At 41.4% G+C, this 25,677-nt stretch overlaps 1 protein-coding gene across 1 annotated transcript in view; it reads right to left on the bottom strand.

Annotated features, from left to right (window-relative positions):
* DLGAP2 (DLG associated protein 2) overlaps nt 1-25,677 on the bottom strand; it is a 1,782,978-nt gene that overhangs the window by 175,825 nt on the left and 1,581,476 nt on the right. The window lies entirely within an intron of this gene.

Here is a 25,677-nt window from a genome sequence, read left to right as displayed (position 1 = left end):
CGTTTGGCTTGTGCAAGGTTTCCCCGCTCCACCGAGGGCAGAGTCAGCTAAATACGCCTCCTGGCGCTTTAGCCGCGTCGATTAGGCGCGCCGCCGCTGAGGCTGCCGGGAGATGTAGTCCCAGGGCGGCGGCAACGCTGGTGGTGGTGCCCGTTGACTCCTGGCGGTGGCAGCTGCTAGGTAAGCCCCCTAGAAATGCTGGTTACAGACTCGTTTGGCTTGTGCAAGGTTTGTTGAATATGAACTTTGAGACTCTAACAAATCTAAATAAACTAGATACTAAGAGAATAGAAGACATTTAACATACGCTGAAAGCAAGCTTTACAAGTAGAACAGAATACTGCTAATGGACTGCAACATGGAGGTACATGTCTGTAATCAAATGAAAGAAAAGATTCTATTGATGTTTTTGTGAGTTAGTCCTGATAGTCCTAACACACATAAGTATGAAAATAAAAATCTGAGTTTTAAGTGGGTATTCTCTGGAAAAGCAAGTCATTATATAATAACAGAAGCATAATTATAAAATAAATGATTATAGGTGGAACATTGGTTGTCACAGATAGACATGTGTGTTCCATCTATTGACTAATCCCTGCCTTTTATATAATACAATGAGAGGCCTTCATTATAATGTAATAGTAACAATTTATTGTATAATGTTAATAAAAAATGGTCCATAAACTTAATCAGATTACATCGTGACTTAATGTGATGTCCATTCAAGCTCTGAATCAAAGCCTGCCTACACAACTTTATATTAAGTACATTAGAGTATGGTTTTTAACCATTTCCTACAGGCTCCAGCAGAGCTGGACGTAAGCATACAATAGGCAACAACGACTCCTCTTTAAAGCCACAAAGGGGCATAACTACAAGCCCTCATCGCCACCGGGGGATCTTGTTTTTTTGACCCACTGGTGGCGCAGCGCCATTTTTCATATTTACATGGTGGTGCTGAGCCACTTTGTGTGGCTTAATACCACCTTATAAATATGCCCCTTTCCGCCGCAGTCCTCGGCGGAAAAGGGGCATGCAATCGGTGTTGCTGTGGGCCTTCGCCCCAGAAACACTGATTGCTTTTTGACGCTGGCCCAGGTGTACAGGCTGAGACAGTGCCAAAAACGAATGCCATGGAATACCAGGCTTTATGATGGCGGTACGAGGAAAAATTATCCGCAGCTTCGCGCTCTGATATTTTATTGTATATATGCCCCAAAGTCTGCATTTTGCATCAGCTTAAGTCGGTTTCCAGTGTAGGAATTAAGGGGCTATTTACAAGCCTCTTGAATAGCCACTACATCATTTTTTGCATTTGCATATTAAAAGTGCTGCACGGGTGGTGAAAGGGGCTTGCAAATAAGCCAGCAGGGGGCATATTTACAATAAAATGTGGCAGAGCAGAGCTGTGCCAAATTTGGAAGCGCCGCATACACATATATTTTCAAAATGCAGGGATGTGCCATATTCAAAAGAATACAGTTCACCCCTGTTTCCCTTAGTGCTGGCACAAAAAAAGCATTGTAGTGCCAGCGAAGGCACCCTGCTGCCAATTTGCAAGGATGCCTGCGCTGCAAAGACGATTCTCTAGGTGCAGGAAGGGACAACTATTTGCACATAAACAATCAATAATGGTGATTTGCAACTTCTAAGTGTGCAAAATGCAGCATGCATGTAAAGAGTATGTAAAGAGCAAAAAACAAGGAGAAGTTGATTATTTCGCCACGTATCGCCATTCTAACGTCTGGTATTCCATGGCATTCGTTTTTGGCACTGCCTCAGCCTTCTAAATCTGGGGCAGCATCAAAAAGCAATAGGTGTTGCAGTGGAACCCCACAGCAACACTCGTTGCATGCCCCCTTTACCGTAGAGGACTGTGATGGAAAGGAGCATATTTACAGGGTGGCATTAAGACACGCAAAGTGGCTTAAGCCACCTTGTAAATAAGGAAAATGGTCCTGCGTGCATGTGCTTTAAAAATAAAGATGCTTCGGTGGCAGTGAGGGCTTGTAAATATGTCCCCACATCTTTTCTTGGAAAGCTACCCATTCTAAGTATTATTAACTTCTGCTGTGAATTAAGAGAGACATTTTACTTCTAAGTATTGTTGCAAAGAAAGAAAAATGTACAAATTTAAACAATTCAGCCATGTGCTTGCTTGGCTAAAACAACCTTATCAGATAACTGCGAGGCTAGCTTTATGCTTTTGTTAACTATACATTTAAAATTGGCAAGCAAGATTGGTGCAGGCCTCAGCTCATTCAGGCTCAACTTAATCAATGAGGATTCTAAGGTCCCGATTACGAGTTTGGTGGTGTGAGAGCAAGCTGCCATGTCACCGCCCCGCTCCCACATCGCCAAATAGGGCCACCACCCACCCACCAGATTACGAGTACTATCATGGTCTGGCACTAATAAGTCTCAGAATAAAATCTAATAAGGGGCACCTTAACAAATGCAAAAAAATAAAGATTTAGACTGTGGGCCAGATTCCAATGTCATTCGGAAGGCCTCCAAAATCGGATTTGGATTTCCCAGATCTAATTAGTTTCCTTTGTTTTTGACCAAATCGTATACAGGTCCGAGCGACCAAGTACGATGCAAAGATCGCATATGCGTAGACCGAATCGTTTCCGGGACCTGAACCTGTCCGTACTACTTGTTCATAGCCAAATCGTGCCACACAATGGAGGGGAATTCCAACCGAGCTAGTACGATTCACGATTTGGACAGCCGCTTCACCTTGGTCTCAGGGAGACTAAACAGATGTCGGAATGGTACTTTGGGGGGCCGTAGCAGGTCCCCTTTCACCTGGGGCCCTCCGAATCTGTCACGGGGTGTGGCCATGGGTCCCCCCTGTCAGACCATGCACAGTGTGGCGGGCACTCTGGAGTGCCCGCCACAGGGTGTATGCTTTTCCCACCCACCCCTTTTTGCTGTGGGAGCCTGTGTAAGCATTCGGTACCCAAGCTCCCATTGAAGTCAATGGGAGTCTCACCAAATCGTATCCGGATGCATTCAAATGCATCGTACTTGATCGGTCGAACTCCCCCGACACGAGTCATACGGAAAGCATTCCAGACATGAGTCATTCGGTTTGCTTTCCGAACGAGATCAGAATAGGGCCCTTTGTCTTTATTCTTTGAAGAGGAGGATTAAAGGTACCCTGATTGTCAAGCATAAATTCCAAATAGGCATAGTTAGCAACTGTTTCCAACTTTTTTTTCCAAATAACACATAGCTGGCTTTTTATATATAAACAGGATGGTGTCTAAAATGTCCTTATCGATAATGCGTAATATTAAAATTAAAGTTATTGTAAGTTTGATAATATTTGATGCAGTATCATGGATATAATGGGGACGTGCTTTACTGAAGTACAAACATACAAATTAATTCTACATTTGTGAGGAAATGTTGATAAAACGTGTTTTTATGAAAATATATGTATGGGTCTATCTATGTATAATATTATTTACGTTTGTTTTTTGTGTATTCTGGGTTATGAATGAAATTAGAATGGCTTAGAATTGGTACAGTGCTGCCATTTATTTTCAAAGTGATATTACTAAATAGACGTAAGAAAATTAAAAATTAATTTTCAAATAATAGTTCTAATCTAGGTACTTGAGTAGTTATGGCAGTCTATTAGTTATCTCGATCTCTGAACAAATAATGGCATTTTTGGGCTGAGAGTTTTATAAATGCCATGTTTAGCTAAATGCTACTGCTCCATATTTTAGATATCAGTGACACAAATGTATAGAAAGATTTAGAAAATAAACCAGAGAAAATATTCATAAACTGTGTTTGAAGTTGGAAGAAAAAATATGGCTAAAACTCCAAGAAAACATTTCTTTATACTGACAGTTTGTGGCAGGCTGAGATAAGAAAATGTTGTCAAAACTATGTTGTCCAAGCATTGGAATTAAATAAATTCTAATACATTTTGAAAACAGAGATCTGAGAAATGTTTTACAGTATTAAATCCTGGGAGTATTTTGATGTGAGAGTTGATGCCAATGAAAATATGCAAATTGAAGTTAAATGTAATATAACCATGCACACTCTTGGTTAAAAAATGATTCAGAACTTCCTCTTTATATTTTCTGTGACCAGATTAGATTTACAATTGTGGTATTGTAGAGCTATACGAAAAACATATGAATCGCTCTTTACTTACACACATCTTGGAATAGTTTGACCACATTGTCATGTTTATTTTTTGTTTGAATTGAGTTTCTGTTAGAGTTATATAAGTGGTATAAAGAGATACATGTCGAAATATGTATTCCACCCTTTCATACACACAGTTATTGCACTACTATGATGATTTTATTTGGACAACAAGAATATATATCTTAATATTGCACAATAACAATTAGACAGATTAAAATGAGCATTGTGTAGCTCTCGTATGCGAAACTATGGCTTTATGATTAGTGAAAATACAGTTCATATGGACAATATCTGTGGATCTTCATTTGCATCAATGTAGTGCTGTAGTGTGTAGTGGATGCGTATTTACAGCGCCATTCCGAGTTTTTGATGCAGAACAACATACAAATATAGTGTGGCTTACATTTTTTAGGTTCTCAAATTCGGAATATATGTTCGCACAATTTGTTCCAGGCTTAGCCTGCTGAAAATTGAGCGGGCATACACTCCTGGGTGTGCTAATCTGTGCACAAAATAGATTCCTGAGTCATGGAAATAAAAGATTTATTGTGTTTCAGTTTAAGCTCTGTTAATAGTTTGTTATTGCTTTCTCTCATAATGTGGTTCATAATGAAGCTCAAGGGGACAAAAAGCGGACTGTGTAAATCGTGTCACAAAATGGACGTAGCTTTTGAGGATGGGGTGTTTGCAGGAAGGTAGTGATTCTGTGTAATGTCATTAAGCTAAACTAACACAGCAACGCTCTCGCAGCCACAAAAAACAGTGTACAGTTTAGACAAAACAACAATTGGTATTGATACAATTGAAAGAAAGCAGCAGATCTGTTAGTTCAAGTCCCTTTTCAATGATGTTTTAATTGGATCCAAGCTCAGCCGACACGTGTTTCATCGTGTTAAAGTGGAGTCAACACGACTCTTCAGGGCTGATGAAAGTAAATAAAACAAATGTATAGTAACTTTCAGTAGGTTACAATTGTTACATGGATTTATAACATGTATGTGCATGGAGGTGATAGTGACGGAATATTAAGTGCCTTCGTGGTCGTTTTCGTGATAGTTAAACCATGCACAACCACAAGCTCCTCCTGGTAACGGTGGCGAATTGTGAATAGTGTCAAAGTTGTACTTCAAAGGTGGCGTTTCTATATGCTAGTGAATATCGTACAAAAATTCCTATAAGGTTGCATTGAATAGTTAACTCATGCTCACTAGAAATCCGCGTTTGTGGGGTGTCAGGGTGTATGAGTGTATCAACGAACTAAGCAATAGGCATGCCAGTGGAGTCTCATGCTGTGAAAAGGTGATGTGTATCCAAGGAAAATGGCAGATAATGCATACCTAGTGGATAGCATTCAGGCATCCACGGTTAGATGCGTGAATACTCTGCGCGAAGAAATGGCTTGTCTATGTTAAGAATAAAAAAAAAAAAATGTACACATGAATATGTATACATAATATACGGGAGAATGATGAGCGAGGGCAAATGCGTGCTTCTAGCAGGGTGCACACTGTGAAGATTGTAAAAGCTCACCCTGGTAAGATATTGGCGAGTCTGCCAATATATTTATTCGATCAACCCTGGTTCCGGGTTCAGGAGTGTCTCTAACACCGCTAATTTATATTTGAGCACACAAAATGTTGCACGTCTGTATTCGACGATGACTGCATGAGAAAAGAAGAAGGAAAACACCAACAGGCTGTTTTACAAAAGGACACAACTCTCTCGCCAAATCCAGGGAGAGTGAACAACGTATACATCATTTAAGTAAAAAGAAGAAAACGGAACGCACGGTGCATACCTATACACGAGTGCGTGAATAGCTGTACCGGGAGGGGACCCGACTGCAGGAGTAGCGCGTTCTGTGTGTAGGTATAGAACTCTTCACGGGTAGCGTTAGGTTCAATCTTTAAGAGAATCACATAAGAGGACTTTAATTTAGGGTCGTTTACATGTGCAAAGATCATGAAGATCAACCACAGAAACGGAGATATCCAGAGTGTTGCCTCTTACCTGTTAGTCGAAGTCCCTCCTCCGTTGATTCCCGGTCGCCGTGTTCCAAGAACGGACACGTGACCGGAAGTCGGAGGGCTTTAAATAGTCTTCGTCAATCATTGCCTGGTATGCAATGATCGTATCACATGTCCTACTGAGACCGCCATCTTAGGTGTGTAAAAGGCGGTAGTTTGAAGCCTCAAAACCAGTACGAAAGGGCGCTCAGATTGATATAGGGTTCATAAAGAAGGGTTTGTAGACGTAAGGGCATGCTGGGTTTATGTTTCCAGGCAAGCAAAAGGGTCAAAATTTAATAAAAAGTGTATAAAAAAAATATTTTATATATATTCGGATAAAAGTGTGGAGAAGCGTGAACCAAGAAAGTAATAGTGGTTCACCTTAAATTACGCAACAAAGCTAACGTGAAGATCCTGACAGTGATCCCGTATGTCAGCGGTCCATTTCAGAAAAGAAAACGAACTAAGTATTTCGGTCCGTTCAAGGATCTCAAACACGAGAGCTGGCCCTTTGTATTCCATAAGTACATGACGAAAATGAGTCCTTATGGGGAGTAATAAAACAACTGTAATGCGATACGAGAAAAGGGAGAAACAACCATTATAACCCAAAAGGTGGTCGTGAAAAATTGGTGACCTATGTTTTGAGCACCCTTAAATGACAGACACATAAAACATGCTGTGACTCGTGACATTCAAATTCATTGCTAAACAAACACGTCATTGTGTCTCTCAAACAAGTTACGTGTAACTATAAGAGTTTGATGAGGCCTCAGTTAGGTATTCCTTCATAGATGTCAAATTTTTTTTTTTTCATATTTCTAAAACATAATTATGAAACACAATCAAAAGAAAAAAAAAAAAAAAAAAAAACAGCAGTTGAAGCCAAAATGAGTTCGTGTAGACATAATAACAACGAGAACGTTCATGCAGTACCCATTGAGTCAGACACATCACATCTTACTGACTATTGTAAAGTTTTCATATAGCAAAGGTTAATGATCAGCAGCAACATTCTGTACAATCAGAGGGACGGTTAGTTCCCTAGGAAGAATTGAAGCTCCTGGTCATAGTTGAGCCCGTGTTCCACGCATTGCAAACGCATGATCCACGTGGCCTCCCTACGCCTCAGAGTCAGTTCTCTGTTACCACCCCTAATATTTGGGGGGATGACGTCAATCCCAAAGAAACGCACCTTTATTTCATCCTCCAAAGGTTGACAAGCTGCCACATGCAGCGCAACCGGATATTTGGGATCCCTTTTTTGGATAGCCCGTATGTGTTCCGCTAACCTCTCCTTAAGGGGTCTGATAGTACTGCCTACGTATATCAAGCCACACTGGCACTCAATAATATATACCACGTACCTGGTTATGCATGTGATGTTGTGTTTAATTGAATATGTACAACCATCATGGCCTCTGAATGTCTTGGTGCCATGTTTACACCACACACATAACGAGCAAAAACCACATTTGTAAAAACCCAGACTACGTGTGGTAAGCCAGTTTGTGGCCACGGTATTGTGTGGAACAGTAGGGCTAAGTTTGTTCTTCAGTGTACATCCTTTCTTATACGTAATGGCTGGTCTGTCAGGTAGCCATTCTTTTAATGTCGTGTCCTCCAATAACATTTTCCAATGTCTATTGAAACTCCTAGAGATTGTTGGATGTAAGGCATTAAACTCAGTAATGAGTCTAATTTTCTGGGGAGAGGAATCTTTATCGGTACGTTTCTTTAAACAATCTGGTCTCGAGGCACGGCGAACCCTTGTCTCCGCAGAGTCCAGAGTCCGGAGGGGATAGCCTCTGTTCAAAAATCTGTTTTTCATGTTGTTAAGACAGTCGTCAAATTCTCTTGGCTCGCTACAATTACGTTTGGCTCTTAAGTACTCACCATAAGGTATGGCCTGTATCTGGTGTGTAGGATGGGAGCTGCAGGCATGGAGAATTGAGTTGCAGGAAGTGGGTTTCCTATATAATTTGCTGTGGAGTTTGTTGTCTTTTATGTAAAATTCTAAATCTAAGAATTCCATCTTATCTTTGCTGAATTGCATAGTGAACTGAATGCCCCAAATGTTTCCATTAAGATAATTAAAGAAAGAATTCAAAGAATCTATTGTGCCAGACCACAGAAGGAAGCAATCATCAATGTAGCGTCCCCAAAATAAAATGGAGTCAATATGTTCAGCACCTTTAGAGCCCCAAATGAGATCAGATTCAAGGGCCCCCATGAATAGATTCGCAAAGGAGGGGGAAAATTTCGAGCCCATAGCTACCCCCTTTGTCTGTCTAAACCACTTGCGGTCAAAGATAAAGTCGTTGTTGTTTAGAATGATTTCCATCATTCGAAGTAACATCTTCGTGTGAGCCCACAGCGAAGCTGGACGGTTAGAGAGAATTCTCTCAATTGCCTGCATCCCTAGTTCCGGATTGATGCTGGTGTACAGAGACACCACATCCATTGTGACTATAATAGTTCCAGGTTGCCAGTCAATATCCGACATCATTTCCAAAATATGTTTCGAGTCCTGGATATAGGATGGTAAGTTCTTTACTAACGGACCTATAAAAAGGTCCACGTATTCCGCTAGTCTTTCTGTGGGACCCCCAATGCCTGAGACGATAGGTCTACCAGGCGGGAATGCTAGGTTTTTATGTACTTTCGGAAGGGTGTATAGCCAAGGATAGGTTGGTCTAAACACTTTCAGATACAAGTATTCGTCATCGTCCAAGAGGCCAGATTGTTTCCATTCAAGCAAAAGTTGATTGATTAGAATAGTAAGAGGACCTATAGGGTTCTGGGAAAGTGGTTCATAGCAAGAGGTGTCACTCAATTGCGTATAAATCTCATTATTGTAATCAGACAGATTCATCACAACAACATTGCCCCCCTTATCCGCCTCCCTAATGATAATGTCCGAATTATCACTAAGGATAGAGAGTGCAAGACGTTCGCCTTTTGTTAGGTTGTCCTTATATTTAAATTTGTCATTTAAGCTCTTCATATTCAATTTGTCAATGTCTTCCAAAACACGTTTATGAAAATTGTCTATGACGTTACCCCCAGAGAGAGTAGGGGTCCACCTGGATTTACTCTTAAGACCACTGGTCTGACTGTAGTCCGTTTCGATATCTAATTCTTCTAAAAGCCTTTCCATGTCATATGGACTCTCCTCCCTGTCTGTTAATGAAAGAAGCAGATGGGTTGCTTGAATATCTTTAATAGTCAACGTTTCTGTGTCACATACAGTAGGAGAAGGCCTAGAATCACCAGTAGCTTTAGATTTACAAGAAAAATACTTTTTCAATTTCAATTTGCGTATGAACTTGAAAATGTCAATTTTGCTCTGACAGACATCCCCAGTACTATATGGATTAAAGTTTAAACCCTTACCAAGTAGAGAAATCATGTCAGGTGTCAAAGGAAAGGATGAAAGGTTCATTACTTGGACAGTGTCATCAGGGTCAACTAGTTCTTCTGTGTGCCTGATCTGAGTTTTTTTCGATAATCTTCGTTTGAGGCTACGCCTGCCCCTGTGGGTTTTGGGTCTGTGGCGCCCCTGGTAAGTGTTGACCTGTTGCCCTTCCTGATACGTTCCATCTCTAAAAAAAAGGGCATATTAACTAGATCGGGGTTCTCTGCTCTCTCATTCTCTGATTCTACCAATCCTACAGAATTGAGTGAGGACGTGCTCGAAGTTACTGAGCTGGCTGCAGTGGATCTGCCCAATTGGGAGCCCTGTCTAGGTTTGGGAATCAGTGAATCATATTTTTGATCATAAGTATAAACCCTCCCATTCTTGTAGTCAGACTCGTCCCTTTTAATTTGTCGAGCCTTCCTGGTTTTGATGTCTGCCTGATGTCTTAGAAGAATTTCATCCAAAGTGGTGTAATTTTTCACAGTGGATTCTGGTTTATTTAGATCTTGAATTTCTTGTTCCAAGGTGGATATCTCTAATAATAGTTTGGCAGACTTTCGTTCTGCACTCTCTATTAGTATGTCCATAAGGTTCATGGAATTGAGGTTGAGAGACTCTTCCCACTTGACCATGAGGTCAATGTCTAGATTATCATAGGTGGGAAACGTCTGAGAACGTAAGCCTCTGGGAATTTGTTTAATACGTCTGTAGTACTTCAAGGTGGTTCCATCCCACCACCGTGAGTTCTCCTGTTTTTTTAGCCTCTCCAGTTTGAGAAACTTGTCCCTGAGACCTTCCACAGGTGCAGGACCCGTAGTGGCAGATGCCTGGTGTGTGGGCATCCCTTTCGCAAGGTTATCGAAAAGGTCCGCTGCTACCTTGTCCCTATTCATAATGGGGAAGGAGAGAGTTGAGCTGATATATAAAAAAGAGCGTGGAGGCAACCAATCTGAAAACAATATAGATCACAGCTAGAAGGGTTTCTTTAGAAATTTCAGAAAAAGGCGCTCTACCTGAAGTGTACGCTGGACAGTGTGTGGAAATGAGTTTTTGAGTGTGGCGCGTGAAGAGCGAACGGATTAACCCAAAACCGTTCTAAGACAATCAGAGATTACCCAAACTGTAACACAGCAACGCTCTCGCAGCCACAAAAAACAGTGTACAGTTTAGACAAAACAACAATTGGTATTGATACAATTGAAAGAAAGCAGCAGATCTGTTAGTTCAAGTTCCTTTTCAATGATGTTTTAATTGGATCCAAGCTCAGCCGACACGTGTTTCATCGTGTTAAAGTGGAGTCAACACGACTCTTCAGGGCTGATGAAAGTAAATAAAACAAATGTATAGTAACTTTCAGTAGGTTACAATTGTTACATGGATTTATAACATGTATGTGCATGGAGGTGATAGTGACGGAATATTAAGTGCCTTCGTGGTCGTTTTCGTGATAGTTAAACCATGCACAACCACAAGCTCCTCCTGGTAAGGGTGGCGAATTGTGAATAGTGTCAAAGTTGTACTTCAAAGGTGGCGTTTCTATATGCTAGTGAATATCGTACAAAAATTCCTATAAGGTTGCATTGAATAGTTAACTCATGCTCACTAGAAATCCGCGTTTGTGGGGTGTCAGGGTGTATGAGTGTATCAACGAACTAAGCAATAGGCATGCCAGTGGAGTCTCATGCTGTGAAAAGGTGATGTGTATCCAAGGAAAATGGCAGATAATGCATACCTAGTGGATAGCATTCGGGCATCCACGGTTAGATGCGTGAATACTCTGCGCGAAGAAATGGCTTGTCTATGTTAAGAATAAAAAAAAAAAAATGTACACATGAATATGTATACATAATATACGGGAGAATGATGAGCGAGGGCAAATGCGTGCTTATAGCAGGGTGCACACTGTGAAGATTGTAAAAGCTCACCCTGGTAAGATATTGGCGAGTCTGCCAATATATTTATTCGATCAACCCTGGTTCCGGGTTCAGGAGTGTCTCTAACACCGCTAATTTATATTTGAGCACACAAAATGTTGCACGTCTGTATTCGACGATGACTGCATGAGAAAAGAAGAAGGAAAACACCAACAGGCTGTTTTACAAAAGGACACAACTCTCTCGCCAAATCCAGGGAGAGTGAACAACGTATACATCATTTAAGTAAAAAGAAGAAAACGGAACGCACGGTGCATACCTATACACGAGTGCGTGAATAGCTGTACCGGGAGGGGACCCGACTGCAGGAGTAGCGCGTTCTGTGTGTAGGTATAGAACTCTTCACGGGTAGCGTTAGGTTCAATCTTTAAGAGAATCACATAAGAGGACTTTAATTTAGGGTCGTTTACATGTGCAAAGATCATGAAGATCAACCACAGAAACGGAGATATCCAGAGTGTTGCCTCTTACCTGTTAGTCGAAGTCCCTCCTCCGTTGATTCCCGGTCGCCGTGTTCCAAGAACGGACACGTGACCGGAAGTCGGAGGGCTTTAAATAGTCTTCGTCAATCATTGCCTGGTATGCAATGATCGTATCACATGTCCTACTGAGACCGCCATCTTAGGTGTGTAAAAGGCGGTAGTTTGAAGCCTCAAAACCAGTACGAAAGGGCGCTCAGATTGATATAGGGTTCATAAAGAAGGGTTTGTAGACGTAAGGGCATGCTGGGTTTATGTTTCCAGGCAAGCAAAAGGGTCAAAATGTAATAAAAAGTGTATAAAAAAAATATTTTATATATATTCGGATAAAAGTGTGGAGAAGCGTGAACCAAGAAAGTAATAGTGGTTCACCTTAAATTACGCAACAAAGCTAACGTGAAGATCCTGACAGTGATCCCGTATGTCAGCGGTCCATTTCAGAAAAGAAAACGAACTAAGTATTTCGGTCCGTTCAAGGATCTCAAACACGAGAGCTGGCCCTTTGTATTCCATAAGTACATGACGAAAATGAGTCCTTATGGGGAGTAATAAAACAACTGTAATGCGATACGAGAAAAGGGAGAAACAACCATTATAACCCAAAAGGTGGTCGTGAAAAATTGGTGACCTATGTTTTGAGCACCCTTAAATGACAGACACATAAAACATGCTGTGACTCGTGACATTCAAATTCATTGCTAAACAAACACGTCATTGTGTCTCTCAAAAAAGTTACGTGTAATTATAAGAGTTTGATGAGGCCTCAGTTAGGTATTCCTTCATAGATGTCAAATTTTTTTTTTTCATATTTCTAAAACATAATTATGAAACACAATCAAAAGAAAAAAAAAAAAAAAAAAACCAGCAGTTGAAGCCAAAATGAGTTCGTGTAGACATAATAACAACGAGAACGTTCATGCAGTACCCATTGAGTCAGACACATCACATCTTACTGACTATTGTAAAGTTTTCATATAGCAAAGGTTAATGATCAGCAGCAACATTCTGTACAATCAGAGGGACGGTTAGTTCCCTAGGAAGAATTGAAGCTCCTGGTCATAGTTGAGCCCGTGTTCCACGCATTGCAAACGCATGATCCACGTGGCCTCCCTACGCCTCAGAGTCAGTTCTCTGTTACCACCCCTAATATTTGGGGGGATGACGTCAATCCCAAAGAAACGCACCTTTATTTCATCCTCCAAAGGTTGACAAGCTGCCACATGCAGCGCAACCGGATATTTGGGATCCCTTTTTTGGATAGCCCGTATGTGTTCCGCTAACCTCTCCTTAAGGGGTCTGATAGTACTGCCTACGTATATCAAGCCACACTGGCACTCAATAATATATACCACGTACCTGGTTATGCATGTGATGTTGTGTTTAATTGAATATGTACAACCATCATGGCCTCTGAATGTCTTGGTGCCATGTTTACACCACACACATAACGAGCAAAAACCACATTTGTAAAAACCCAGACTACGTGTGGTAAGCCAGTTTGTGGCCACGGTATTGTGTGGAACAGTAGGGCTAAGTTTGTTCTTCAGTGTACATCCTTTCTTATACGTAATGGCTGGTCTGTCAGGTAGCCATTCTTTTAATGTCGTGTCCTCCAATAACATTTTCCAATGTCTATTGAAACTCCTAGAGATTGTTGGATGTAAGGCATTAAACTCAGTAATGAGTCTAATTTTCTGGGGAGAGGAATCTTTATCGGTACGTTTCTTTAAACAATCTGGTCTCGAGGCACGGCGAACCCTTGTCTCCGCAGAGTCCAGAGTCCGGAGGGGATAGCCTCTGTTCAAAAATCTGTTTTTCATGTTGTTAAGACAGTCGTCAAATTCTCTTGGCTCGCTACAATTACGTTTGGCTCTTAAGTACTCACCATAAGGTATGGCCTGTATCTGGTGTGTAGGATGGGAGCTGCAGGCATGGAGAATTGAGTTGCAGGAAGTGGGTTTCCTATATAATTTGCTGTGGAGTTTGTTGTCTTTTATGTAAAATTCTAAATCTAAGAATTCCATCTTATCTTTGCTGAATTGCATAGTGAACTGAATGCCCCAAATGTTTCCATTAAGATAATTAAAGAAAGAATTCAAAGAATCTATTGTGCCAGACCACAGAAGGAAGCAATCATCAATGTAGCGTCCCCAAAATAAAATGGAGTCAATATGTTCAGCACCTTTAGAGCCCCAAATGAGATCAGATTCAAGGGCCCCCATGAATAGATTCGCAAAGGAGGGGGAAAATTTCGAGCCCATAGCTACCCCCTTTGTCTGTCTAAACCACTTGCGGTCAAAGATAAAGTCGTTGTTGTTTAGAATGATTTCCATCATTCGAAGTAACATCTTCGTGTGAGCCCACAGCGAAGCTGGACGGTTAGAGAGAATTCTCTCAATTGCCTGCATCCCTAGTTCCGGATTGATGCTGGTGTACAGAGACACCACATCCATTGTGACTATAATAGTTCCAGGTTGCCAGTCAATATCCGACATCATTTCCAAAATATGTTTCGAGTCCTGGATATAGGATGGTAAGTTCTTTACTAACGGACCTATAAAAAGGTCCACGTATTCCGCTAGTCTTTCTGTGGGACCCCCAATGCCTGAGACGATAGGTCTACCAGGCGGGAATGCTAGGTTTTTATGTACTTTCGGAAGGGTGTATAGCCAAGGATAGGTTGGTCTAAACACTTTCAGATACAAGTATTCGTCATCGTCCAAGAGGCCAGATTGTTTCCATTCAAGCAAAAGTTGATTGATTAGAATAGTAAGAGGACCTATAGGGTTCTGGGAAAGTGGTTCATAGCAAGAGGTGTCACTCAATTGCGTATAAATCTCATTATTGTAATCAGACAGATTCATCACAACAACATTGCCCCCCTTATCCGCCTCCCTAATGATAATGTCCGAATTATCACTAAGGATAGAGAGTGCAAGACGTTCGCCTTTTGTTAGGTTGTCCTTATATTTAAATTTGTCATTTAAGCTCTTCATATTCAATTTGTCAATGTCTTCCAAAACACGTTTATGAAAATTGTCTATGACGTTACCCCCAGAGAGAGTAGGGGTCCACCTGGATTTACTCTTAAGACCACTGGTCTGACTGTAGTCCGTTTCGATATCTAATTCTTCTAAAAGCCTTTCCATGTCATATGGACTCTCCTCCCTGTCTGTTAATGAAAGAAGCAGATGGGTTGCTTGAATATCTTTAATAGTCAACGTTTCTGTGTCACATACAGTAGGAGAAGGCCTAGAATCACCAGTAGCTTTAGATTTACAAGAAAAATACTTTTTCAATTTCAATTTGCGTATGAACTTGAAAATGTCAATTTTGCTCTGACAGACATCCCCAGTACTATATGGATTAAAGTTTAAACCCTTACCAAGTAGAGAAATCATGTCAGGTGTCAAAGGAAAGGATGAAAGGTTCATTACTTGGACAGTGTCATCAGGGTCAACTAGTTCTTCTGTGTGCCTGATCTGAGTTTTTTTCGATAATCTTCGTTTGAGGCTACGCCTGCCCCTGTGGGTTTTGGGTCTGTGGCGCCCCTGGTAAGTGTTGACCTGTTGCCCTTCCTGATACGTTCCATCTCTAAAAAAAAGGGCATATTAACTAGATCGGGGTTCTCTGCTCTCTCATTCTCTGATTCTACCAATCCTACAGAATTGAGTGAGGACGTGCTCGAAGTTACTGAGCTGGCTGCAGTGGATCTGCCCAATTGGGAGCCCTGTCTAGGTTTGGGAATCAGTGAATCATATTTTTGATCATAAGTATAAACCCTCCCATTCTTGTAGTCAGACTCGTCCCTTTTAATTTGTCGAGCCTTCCTGGTTTTGATGTCTGCCTGATGTCTTAGAAGAATTTCATCCAAAGTGGTGTAATTTTTCACAGTGGATTCTGGTTTATTTAGATCTTGAATTTCTTGTTCCAAGGTGGATATCTCTAATAATAGTTTGGCAGACTTTCGTTCTGCACTCTCTATTAGTATGTCCATAAGGTTCATGGAATTGAGGTTGAGAGACTCTTCCCACTTGACCATGAGGTCAATGTCTAGATTATCATAGGTGGGAAACGTCTGAGAACGTAAGCCTCTGGGAATTTGTTTAATACGTCTGTAGTACTTCAAGGTGGTTCCATCCCACCACCGTGAGTTCTCCTGTTTTTTTAGCCTCTCCAGTTTGAGAAACTTGTCCCTGAGACCTTCCACAGGTGCAGGACCCGTAGTGGCAGATGCCTGGTGTGTGGGCATCCCTTTCGCAAGGTTATCGAAAAGGTCCGCTGCTACCTTGTCCCTATTCATAATGGGGAAGGAGAGAGTTGAGCTGATATATAAAAAAGAGCGTGGAGGCAACCAATCTGAAAACAATATAGATCACAGCTAGAAGGGTTTCTTTAGAAATTTCAGAAAAAGGCGCTCTACCTGAAGTGTACGCTGGACAGTGTGTGGAAATGAGTTTTTGAGTGTGGCGCGTGAAGAGCGAACGGATTAACCCAAAACCGTTCTAAGACAATCAGAGATTACCCAAACTGTAACACAGCAACGCTCTCGCAGCCACAAAAAACAGTGTACAGTTTACACAAAACAACAATTGGTATTGATACAATTGAAAGAAAGCAGCAGATCTGTTAGTTCAAGTTCCTTTTCAATGATGTTTTAATTGGATCCAAGCTCAGCCGACACGTGTTTCATCGTGTTAAAGTGGAGTCAACACGACTCTTCAGGGCTGATGAAAGTAAATAAAACAAATGTATAGTAACTTTCAGTAGGTTACAATTGTTACATGGATTTATAACATGTATGTGCATGGAGGTGATAGTGACGGAATATTAAGTGCCTTCGTGGTCGTTTTCGTGATAGTTAAACCATGCACAACCACAAGCTCCTCCTGGTAACGGTGGCGAATTGTGAATAGTGTCAAAGTTGTACTTCAAAGGTGGCGTTTCTATATGCTAGTGAATATCGTACAAAAATTCCTATAAGGTTGCATTGAATAGTTAACTCATGCTCACTAGAAATCCGCGTTTGTGGGGTGTCAGGGTGTATGAGTGTATCAACGAACTAAGCAATAGGCATGCCAGTGGAGTCTCATGCTGTGAAAAGGTGATGTGTATCCAAGGAAAATGGCAGATAATGCATACCTAGTGGATAGCATTCGGGCATCCACGGTTAGATGCGTGAATACTCTGCGCGAAGAAATGGCTTGTCTATGTTAAGAATAAAAAAAAATAAATGTACACATGAATATGTATACATAATATACGGGAGAATGATGAGCGAGGGCAAATGCGTGCTTCTAGCAGGGTGCACACTGTGAAGATTGTAAAAGCTCACCCTGGTAAGATATTGGCGAGTCTGCCAATATATTTATTCGATCAACCCTGGTTCCGGGTTCAGGAGTGTCTCTAACACCGCTAATTTATATTTGAGCACACAAAATGTTGCACGTCTGTATTCGACGATGACTGCATGAGAAAAGAAGAAGGAAAACACCAACAGGCTGTTTTACAAAAGGACACAACTCTCTCGCCAAATCCAGGGAGAGTGAACAACGTATACATCATTTAAGTAAAAAGAAGAAAACGGAACGCACGGTGCATACCTATACACGAGTGCGTGAATAGCTGTACCGGGAGGGGACCCGACTGCAGGAGTAGCGCGTTCTGTGTGTAGGTATAGAACTCTTCACGGGTAGCGTTAGGTTCAATCTTTAAGAGAATCACATAAGAGGACTTTAATTTAGGGTCGTTTACATGTGCAAAGATCATGAAGATCAACCACAGAAACGGAGATATCCAGAGTGTTGCCTCTTACCTGTTAGTCGAAGTCCCTCCTCCGTTGATTCCCGGTCGCCGTGTTCCAAGAACGGACACGTGACCGGAAGTCGGAGGGCTTTAAATAGTCTTCGTCAATCATTGCCTGGTATGCAATGATCGTATCACATGTCCTACTGAGACCGCCATCTTAGGTGTGTAAAAGGCGGTAGTTTGAAGCCTCAAAACCAGTACGAAAGGGCGCTCAGATTGATATAGGGTTCATAAAGAAGGGTTTGTAGACGTAAGGGCATGCTGGGTTTATGTTTCCAGGCAAGCAAAAGGGTCAAAATTTAATAAAAAGTGTATAAAAAAAATATTTTATATATATTCGGATAAAAGTGTGGAGAAGCGTGAACCAAGAAAGTAATAGTGGTTCACCTTAAATTACGCAACAAAGCTAACGTGAAGATCCTGACAGTGATCCCGTATGTCAGCGGTCCATTTCAGAAAAGAAAACGAACTAAGTATTTCGGTCCGTTCAAGGATCTCAAACACGAGAGCTGGCCCTTTGTATTCCATAAGTACATGACGAAAATGAGTCCTTATGGGGAGTAATAAAACAACTGTAATGCGATACGAGAAAAGGGAGAAACAACCATTATAACCCAAAAGGTGGTCGTGAAAAATTGGTGACCTATGTTTTGAGCACCCTTAAATGACAGACACATAAAACATGCTGTGACTCGTGACATTCAAATTCATTGCTAAACAAACACGTCATTGTGTCTCTCAAACAAGTTACGTGTAATTATAAGAGTTTGATGAGGCCTCAGTTAGGTATTCCTTCATAGATGTCAAATTTTTTTTTTTTCATATTTCTAAAACATAATTATGAAACACAATCAAAAGAAAAAAAAAAAAAAAAAAACAGCAGTTGAAGCCAAAATGAGTTCGTGTAGACATAATAACAACGAGAACGTTCATGCAGTACCCATTGAGTCAGACACATCACATCTTACTGACTATTGTAAAGTTTTCATATAGCAAAGGTTAATGATCAGCAGCAACATTCTGTACAATCAGAGGGACGGTTAGTTCCCTAGGAAGAATTGAAGCTCCTGGTCATAGTTGAGCCCGTGTTCCACGCATTGCAAACGCATGATCCACGTGGCCTCCCTACGCCTCAGAGTCAGTTCTCTGTTACCACCCCTAATATTTGGGGGGATGACGTCAATCCCAAAGAAACGCACCTTTATTTCATCCTCCAAAGGTTGACAAGCTGCCACATGCAGCGCAACCGGATATTTGGGATCCCTTTTTTGGATAGCCCGTATGTGTTCCGCTAACCTCTCCTTAAGGGGTCTGATAGTACTGCCTACGTATATCAAGCCACACTGGCACTCAATAATATATACCACGTACCTGGTTATGCATGTGATGTTGTGTTTAATTGAATATGTACAACCATCATGGCCTCTGAATGTCTTGGTGCCATGTTTACACCACACACATAACGAGCAAAAACCACATTTGTAAAAACCCAGACTACGTGTGGTAAGCCAGTTTGTGGCCACGGTATTGTGTGGAACAGTAGGGCTAAGTTTGTTCTTCAGTGTACATCCTTTCTTATACGTAATGGCTGGTCTGTCAGGTAGCCATTCTTTTAATGTCGTGTCCTCCAATAACATTTTCCAATGTCTATTGAAACTCCTAGAGATTGTTGGATGTAAGGCATTAAACTCAGTAATGAGTCTAATTTTCTGGGGAGAGGAATCTTTATCGGTACGTTTCTTTAAACAATCTGGTCTCGAGGCACGGCGAACCCTTGTCTCCGCAGAGTCCAGAGTCCGGAGGGGATAGCCTCTGTTCAAAAATCTGTTTTTCATGTTGTTAAGACAGTCGTCAAATTCTCTTGGCTCGCTACAATTACGTTTGGCTCTTAAGTACTCACCATAAGGTATGGCCTGTATCTGGTGTGTAGGATGGGAGCTGCAGGCATGGAGAATTGAGTTGCAGGAAGTGGGTTTCCTATATAATTTGCTGTGGAGTTTGTTGTCTTTTATGTAAAATTCTAAATCTAAGAATTCCATCTTATCTTTGCTGAATTGCATAGTGAACTGAATGCCCCAAATGTTTCCATTAAGATAATTAAAGAAAGAATTCAAAGAATCTATTGTGCCAGACCACAGAAGGAAGCAATCATCAATGTAGCGTCCCCAAAATAAAATGGAGTCAATATGTTCAGCACCTTTAGAGCCCCAAATGAGATCAGATTCAAGGGCCCCCATGAATAGATTCGCAAAGGAGGGGGAAAATTTCGAGCCCATAGCTACCCCCTTTGTCTGTCTAAACCACTTGCGGTCAAAGATAAAGTCGTTGTTGTTTAGAATGATTTCCATCATTCGAAGTAACATCTTCGTGTGAGCCCACAGCGAAGCTGGACGGTTAGAGAGAATTCTCTCAATTGCCTGCATCCCTAGTTCCGGATTGATGCTGGTGTACAGAGACACCACATCCATTGTGACTATAATAGTTCCAGGTTGCCAGTCAATATCCGACATCATTTCCAAAATATGTTTCGAGTCCTGGATATAGGATGGTAAGTTCTTTACTAACGGACCTATAAAAAGGTCCACGTATTCCGCTAGTCTTTCTGTGGGACCCCCAATGCCTGAGACGATAGGTCTACCAGGCGGGAATGCTAGGTTTTTATGTACTTTCGGAAGGGTGTATAGCCAAGGATAGGTTGGTCTAAACACTTTCAGATACAAGTATTCGTCATCGTCCAAGAGGCCAGATTGTTTCCATTCAAGCAAAAGTTGATTGATTAGAATAGTAAGAGGACCTATAGGGTTCTGGGAAAGTGGTTCATAGCAAGAGGTGTCACTCAATTGCGTATAAATCTCATTATTGTAATCAGACAGATTCATCACAACAACATTGCCCCCCTTATCCGCCTCCCTAATGATAATGTCCGAATTATCACTAAGGATAGAGAGTGCAAGACGTTCGCCTTTTGTTAGGTTGTCCTTATATTTAAATTTGTCATTTAAGCTCTTCATATTCAATTTGTCAATGTCTTCCAAAACACGTTTATGAAAATTGTCTATGACGTTACCCCCAGAGAGAGTAGGGGTCCACCTGGATTTACTCTTAAGACCACTGGTCTGACTGTAGTCCGTTTCGATATCTAATTCTTCTAAAAGCCTTTCCATGTCATATGGACTCTCCTCCCTGTCTGTTAATGAAAGAAGCAGATGGGTTGCTTGAATATCTTTAATAGTCAACGTTTCTGTGTCACATACAGTAGGAGAAGGCCTAGAATCACCAGTAGCTTTAGATTTACAAGAAAAATACTTTTTCAATTTCAATTTGCGTATGAACTTGAAAATGTCAATTTTGCTCTGACAGACATCCCCAGTACTATATGGATTAAAGTTTAAACCCTTACCAAGTAGAGAAATCATGTCAGGTGTCAAAGGAAAGGATGAAAGGTTCATTACTTGGACAGTGTCATCAGGGTCAACTAGTTCTTCTGTGTGCCTGATCTGAGTTTTTTTCGATAATCTTCGTTTGAGGCTACGCCTGCCCCTGTGGGTTTTGGGTCTGTGGCGCCCCTGGTAAGTGTTGACCTGTTGCCCTTCCTGATACGTTCCATCTCTAAAAAAAAGGGCATATTAACTAGATCGGGGTTCTCTGCTCTCTCATTCTCTGATTCTACCAATCCTACAGAATTGAGTGAGGACGTGCTCGAAGTTACTGAGCTGGCTGCAGTGGATCTGCCCAATTGGGAGCCCTGTCTAGGTTTGGGAATCAGTGAATCATATTTTTGATCATAAGTATAAACCCTCCCATTCTTGTAGTCAGACTCGTCCCTTTTAATTTGTCGAGCCTTCCTGGTTTTGATGTCTGCCTGATGTCTTAGAAGAATTTCATCCAAAGTGGTGTAATTTTTCACAGTGGATTCTGGTTTATTTAGATCTTGAATTTCTTGTTCCAAGGTGGATATCTCTAATAATAGTTTGGCAGACTTTCGTTCTGCACTCTCTATTAGTATGTCCATAAGGTTCATGGTTAGCTTTGTTGCGTAATTTAAGGTGAACCACTATTACTTTCTTGGTTCACGCTTCTCCACACTTTTATCCGAATATATATAAAATATTTTTTTTATACACTTTTTATTAAATTTTGACCCTTTTGCTTGCCTGGAAACATAAACCCAGCATGCCCTTACGTCTACAAACCCTTCTTTATGAACCCTATATCAATCTGAGCGCCCTTTCGTACTGGTTTTGAGGCTTCAAACTACCGCCTTTTACACACCTAAGATGGCGGTCTCAGTAGGACATGTGATACGATCATTGCATACCAGGCAATGATTGACGAAGACTATTTAAAGCCCTCCGACTTCCGGTCACGTGTCCGTTCTTGGAACACGGCGACCGGGAATCAACGGAGGAGGGACTTCGACTAACAGGTAAGAGGCAACACTCTGGATATCTCCGTTTCTGTGGTTGATCTTCATGATCTTTGCACATGTAAACGACCCTAAATTAAAGTCCTCTTATGTGATTCTCTTAAAGATTGAACCTAACGCTACCCGTGAAGAGTTCTATACCTACACACAGAACGCGCTACTCCTGCAGTCGGGTCCCCTCCCGGTACAGCTATTCACGCACTCGTGTATAGGTATGCACCGTGCGTTCCGTTTTCTTCTTTTTACTTAAATGATGTATACGTTGTTCACTCTCCCTGGATTTGGCGAGAGAGTTGTGTCCTTTTGTAAAACAGCCTGTTGGTGTTTTCCTTCTTCTTTTCTCATGCAGTCATCGTCGAATACAGACGTGCAACATTTTGTGTGCTCAAATATAAATTAGCGGTGTTAGAGACACTCCTGAACCCGGAACCAGGGTTGATCGAATAAATATATTGGCAGACTCGCCAATATCTTACCAGGGTGAGCTTTTACAATCTTCACAGTGTGCACCCTGCTAGAAGCACGCATTTGCCCTCGCTCATCATTCTCCCGTATATTATGTATACATATTCATGTGTACATTTTTTTTTTTTTATTCTTAACATAGACAAGCCATTTCTTCGCGCAGAGTATTCACGCATCTAACCGTGGATGCCCGAATGCTATCCACTAGGTATGCATTATCTGCCATTTTCCTTGGATACACATCACCTTTTCACAGCATGAGACTCCACTGGCATGCCTATTGCTTAGTTCGTTGATACACTCATACACCCTGACACCCCACAAACGCGGATTTCTAGTGAGCATGAGTTAACTATTCAATGCAACCTTATAGGAATTTTTGTACGATATTCACTAGCATATAGAAACGCCACCTTTGAAGTACAACTTTGACACTATTCACAATTCGCCACCGTTACCAGGAGGAGCTTGTGGTTGTGCATGGTTTAACTATCACGAAAACGACCACGAAGGCACTTAATATTCCGTCACTATCACCTCCATGCACATACATGTTATAAATCCATGTAACAATTGTAACCTACTGAAAGTTACTATACATTTGTTTTATTTACTTTCATCAGCCCTGAAGAGTCGTGTTGACTCCACTTTAACACGATGAAACACGTGTCGGCTGAGCTTGGATCCAATTAAAACATCATTGAAAAGGAACTTGAACTAACAGATCTGCTGCTTTCTTTCAATTGTATCAATACCAATTGTTGTTTTGTCTAAACTGTACACTGTTTTTTGTGGCTGCGAGAGCGTTGCTGTGTTACAGTTTGGGTAATCTCTGATTGTCTTAGAACGGTTTTGGGTTAATCCGTTCGCTCTTCACGCGCCACACTCAAAAACTCATTTCCACACACTGTCCAGCGTACACTTCAGGTAGAGCGCCTTTTTCTGAAATTTCTAAAGAAACCCTTCTAGCTGTGATCTATATTGTTTTCAGATTGGTTGCCTCCACGCTCTTTTTTATATATCAGCTCAACTCTCTCCTTCCCCATTATGAATAGGGACAAGGTAGCAGCGGACCTTTTCGATAACCTTGCGAAAGGGATGCCCACACACCAGGCATCTGCCACTACGGGTCCTGCACCTGTGGAAGGTCTCAGGGACAAGTTTCTCAAACTGGAGAGGCTAAAAAAACAGGAGAACTCACGGTGGTGGGATGGAACCACCTTGAAGTACTACAGACGTATTAAACAAATTCCCAGAGGCTTACGTTCTCAGACGTTTCCCACCTATGATAATCTAGACATTGACCTCATGGTCAAGTGGGAAGAGTCTCTCAACCTCAATTCCATGAACCTTATGGACATACTAATAGAGAGTGCAGAACGAAAGTCTGCCAAACTATTATTAGAGATATCCACCTTGGAACAAGAAATTCAAGATCTAAATAAACCAGAATCCACTGTGAAAAATTACACCACTTTGGATGAAATTCTTCTAAGACATCAGGCAGACATCGAAACCAGGAAGGCTCGACAAATTAAAAGGGACGAGTCTGACTACAAGAATGGGAGGGTTTATACTTATGATCAAAAATATGATTCACTGATTCCCAAACCTAGACAGGGCTCCCAATTGGGCAGATCCACTGCAGCCAGCTCAGTAACTTCGAGCACGTCCTCACTCAATTCTGTAGGATTGGTAGAATCAGAGAATGAGAGAGCAGAGAACCCCGATCTAGTTAATATGCCCTTTTTTTTAGAGATGGAACGTATCAGGAAGGGCAACAGGTCAACACTTACCAGGGGCGCCACAGACCCAAAACCCACAGGGGCAGGCGTAGCCTCAAACGAAGATTATCGAAAAAAACTCAGATCAGGCACACAGAAGAAATAGTTGACCCTGATGACACTGTCCAAGTAATGAACCTTTCATCCTTTCCTTTGACACCTGACATGATTTCTCTACTTGGTAAGGGTTTAAACTTTAATCCATATAGTACTGGGGATGTCTGTCAGAGCAAAATTGACATTTTCAAGTTCATACGCAAATTGAAATTGAAAAAGTATTTTTCTTGTAAATCTAAAGCTACTGGTGATTCTAGGCCTTCTCCTACTGTATGTGACACAGAAACGTTGACTATTAAAGATATTCAAGCAACCCATCTGCTTCTTTCATTAACAGACAGGGAGGAGAGTCCATATGACATGGAAAGGCTTTTAGAAGAATTAGATATCGAAACGGACTACAGTCAGACCAGTGGTCTTAAGAGTAAATCCAGGTGGACCCCTACTCTCTCTGGGGGTAACGTCATAGACAATTTTCATAAACGTGTTTTGGAAGACATTGACAAATTGAATATGAAGAGCTTAAATGACAAATTTAAATATAAGGACAACCTAACAAAAGGCGAACGTCTTGCACTCTCTATCCTTAGTGATAATTCGGACATTATCATTAGGGAGGCGGATAAGGGGGGCAATGTTGTTGTGATGAATCTGTCTGATTACAATAATGAGATTTATACGCAATTGAGTGACACCTCTTGCTATGAACCACTTTCCCAGAACCCTATAGGTCCTCTTACTATTCTAATCAATCAACTTTTGCCTGAATGGAAACAATCTGGCCTCTTGGACGATGACGAATACTTGTATCTGAAAGTGTTTAGACCAACCTATCCTTGGCTATACACCCTTCCGAAAGTACATAAAAACCTAGCATTCCCGCCTGGTAGACCTATCGTCTCAGGCATTGGGGGTCCCACAGAAAGACTAGCGGAATACGTGGACCTTTTTATAGGTCCGTTAGTAAAGAACTTACCATCCTATATCCAGGACTCGAAACATATTTTGGAAATGATGTCGGATATTGACTGGCAACCTGGAACTATTATAGTCACAATGGATGTGGTGTCTCTGTACACCAGCATCAATCCGGAACTAGGGATGCAGGCAATTGA

The sequence above is a fragment of the Lissotriton helveticus genome, chromosome 6 (genome assembly GCF_964261635.1).
Source record: "Lissotriton helveticus chromosome 6, aLisHel1.1, whole genome shotgun sequence".
Lineage (NCBI taxonomy): Eukaryota > Metazoa > Chordata > Amphibia > Caudata > Salamandridae > Lissotriton > Lissotriton helveticus.
The sequence above is the reverse complement of the archived record's forward strand: the minus strand, read 5'-3'. Positions and strand labels throughout refer to the sequence as shown.